Source organism: Callithrix jacchus, chromosome 15 (genome assembly GCF_049354715.1).
Source record: "Callithrix jacchus isolate 240 chromosome 15, calJac240_pri, whole genome shotgun sequence".
NCBI lineage: Eukaryota > Metazoa > Chordata > Mammalia > Primates > Cebidae > Callithrix > Callithrix jacchus.
The window spans coordinates 95,889,897-95,893,212 of record NC_133516.1 but is presented as its reverse complement, the minus strand read 5'-3'; the positions used below and the strand labels follow the sequence as shown (position 1 = coordinate 95,893,212).

At 36.5% G+C, this 3,316-nt stretch overlaps 1 pseudogene across 1 annotated transcript; it reads right to left on the bottom strand.

Annotated features, from left to right (window-relative positions):
- Nucleotides 1-1,633: 1,633 nt before the first annotated feature.
- LOC100404346 (26S proteasome non-ATPase regulatory subunit 14 pseudogene) lies at nt 1,634-2,964 on the bottom strand (annotated as a pseudogene). Its single transcript, XR_013526990.1, has one exon. The product of XR_013526990.1 is annotated as a 26S proteasome non-ATPase regulatory subunit 14 pseudogene (transcript).
- Between the last annotated feature and the right edge of the window lie 352 nt (nt 2,965-3,316).

Genomic DNA, 3,316 nt, shown 5'->3' with positions numbered 1-3,316 from the left:
TAAGTGTCCCAATGAAGGCTTCATTCTTTAAAAACACATCTTTCTCCTCATTAGGAATGTCTAAAATATAATGTCATCAGGTGCTAAGTGGAAAACAAAGAAAGGCAATGGCTTCAAAAGTTTAATAAAAGCAAAATCAAGGCAAGGGAAACTTTCATTATATATTGATTCACTTGTTTTATTTTGTCACGTAAAAAAGTCGAGACCAAGTTGGAAAGTAGAAGGCACCCTGAACCTGTGTGTTTTTGATACCACAATAGCTGAGTTTCCTCAGTACCCAGATCTCCAAAGAACTATGTTCTATGTGGATAAAAATTATCATCACATTAATGAGGTATAAAACCACACTCTCAATAATAAGAGGTATGCACTTTTCCAGAATATTTCTGTTATTTATGCTGATCTCTGTTTCTGTTTCTGTATCACTTGCCTCTACTCTAGGTACATTCCTGTGTTTGTGTTAGTGATAACTAAGTATCTTTAATTTTTTGTTTTAACTTTGCTATGTATATATTTTAGATACAAAGCACCAACTTGAAACTGCTTCTTAACAGATGAGATTTTTCTGCTCATTTTCCATGTAGTCAGTAACATACATACAGAAGAAAAAGAAGGTGGAACGTTTATAACTTCTGGAATGTAAACACATTCAAGATTTTAAGATTCAGGAAGATGGAAGGCATCCAAGGGACTAGTGAGAATATGACATATCTGGTCATCGGGTTTATTAGGTTAGCTTCTATGTTTAACTTTCTTCTATAAAGTGAGAGCTTTTAGTAAATTTTTGGCAAAACATTACAGCTTACTATGAATTGGGCTATGGGAAACTCTAGTCAGAGTTGTGACTCACTCTTGGGCAAATGAGATTTAGTGATATCAATACCACTGACAGACTTGGAGGATCTATGTTTAAATATATTTTTAAAAAGAATGAATTTCCTTGCAACTTCCTCGTACTGCATTTGTATCACTTAATTCTCAGGGTCTTCTGACTTTCCTTTCTTTAGTCCATGCTCAGGATTCTGATGAGGCTTGATTCCCTGCCACCAACATGAGAAAAGAAGAGAAAAATATGTAACACTACAGTGTCAGTGACTTGAAGTGTTTGCCAGTGAGGGATATTTTCATTTAAGGCAGTTCAACTACAGTGGGCACTGACCGTCAAACAAAATTAGTCTTGAGTAGTAGACTTTCAGTCACTTTGACACCAGGTTAAGAAAAAAAGTACTTTCATAGAGAGCTTTCTCTACTCAGCTCAAATCATACTATGTAGTATTGATTGCTATGTCTGACAATAAGGCAGACGATGATACAAAGCCAACTACCCTATCAAGAATAGGTGCATTTCTGTTTCATAAATTGATTTTGCATATTGTAGATTGCAAATAAACTGATCCAATACATTTATAAAAAGTTAAACCATTGAAAATAAAACTTGGCAAATACTTTAACCATAATTTTTCACTGAAGTTTTTACTTCAGCCTTCAGAAGTTATTTGAATCACTGAAATTTGAAATCAGAAGTTAAGCTATAACTCTTAGAGGTCCCTTAGGCTAACATGATAGTAAACAATTTTAGTTTTGCATTGCTGCAATTTATCAAGTCAAAAACATAGTCTTACAGCAATTGGGATTTTTTTTTTTTAGATTGTAAACGTATTTTATTTTGTAAGCAACAATCAAAATATATTTGTGCTACTGATTTTTTCAAATATTAAATGAGACGTTAACAAAAATTGTCTACTTTGATGTATTCATGTATAACTTTAGAATCTACCAAGACCCTGACTAAAGAAACAGAAGTAATTGCACAACTCAGTGCTGCAAATGATGCCAGATGTCTTATGTTTAACCAAGTACACCTTCAGAGGTCCCTTGATTTTGAGCATTAGGAACAACAGAAGAATATACACTGACAGCATCACTAACAGCGTTTTTCGTTGCTTTATTTAAATACAACAGTATCCAACATAGCTGCTAAACACTGGACAATATTTGAAGTCATAAGTACATCCACATGTTCCTCCAAATGACGTTTGGGGTCCTGCTTGCCAACATTCTTTATTGCCAGCTGTTCAGGTGTCATCTTATCTTCTTCTACAGCCTTATTGTAATTCTTGGCTAATTCCAACATCTCTTTTACCACTGATTCATTATGTTTACAATGTTCACTGTAGTCCTGAAGTGTCAAACTTTCCATCCAACTCCTCTTATGCAAATTTAGCAGCATCTTCTGTTCCAGTTCATTTTCCCGATAGTTAATGGTAATGGAGTAATAATGTCTGTTTAGTCCATGAATTAATGCCTGGGCAGATGGCTTGTTTAAGTGACCCAGATTTGAAGTTGTTTGTCTTGGTTCATGTCCTAAGACCATCATATTAGCATTGATCAATCTGAAGGCATCAATAACAACCTTTCCTTTTACACTCTGAATGGGATCCACAACCACTGCCACAGCTCTCTCCAACAAAGCTTCAAAGCTCTGCTGAGTGTTGATATCCACACCAGAAAGCCAACAACCAAAGCCAGGGTGACTGTGATACCAACCAACAACCATCTCCGGCCTTCCTGTCTGCTTCAACATATCCAACATTTTGGCTTGGAACACTGGATCAAGTGCCTCTACACTGACACCTGTTCCTGATTGTGGAATAGCAAACACATCAATCACTCTGACGGTATAATCATCAACAAATTCTCCAAGCATCAAACCCATAACTTCCATTGGAACTCCAGCACGACCATGTTTTAACATTTTTAACAGTGCCAGGGAAGAGATATAGACTTGTTCTGCTGTGTCCACTGCAGGAGCCTCTGTAGGTGGCCCCTGGCCCAGTCCAGGCATACCTCCTCCAAGTCTCAGAAGTCTGTCCATATTTCTGGTCAGTAGCTACAACTCTTAAGGTGTTAACTTTCAATTTGTTGAATTTGACAAATTGCTTCTTAAAGAAATCTCTTGCTAATTCTTGGTTTACCTTGGGGAATTAATCCCCCCGTGGCTATTCGTCTCCATGTTTGACCAAAATAATTGGTAGAAGAAGATGAGCTATCTGGGACCTGTTCTGTCATTTTCACGATTGGACTTTTAAATGTTCTAAATACCAAACTGCCCCACTTCTCATTGCTCATTTACTACCTTGTAGAAGAATATTAGAATTACACATTGCCTGAAGTGGAATATTTAATAATCTGCCCACCACTCTTTAAAAAAAATATTTCAAGTAAATAGTTCGATGGTGGGGGAAGGATGAGAAGCTGATACATTATATTTGAAGTTCTGTCTTCTGCAGAAGTAGCTGCACCCAGTTCGCTTTCT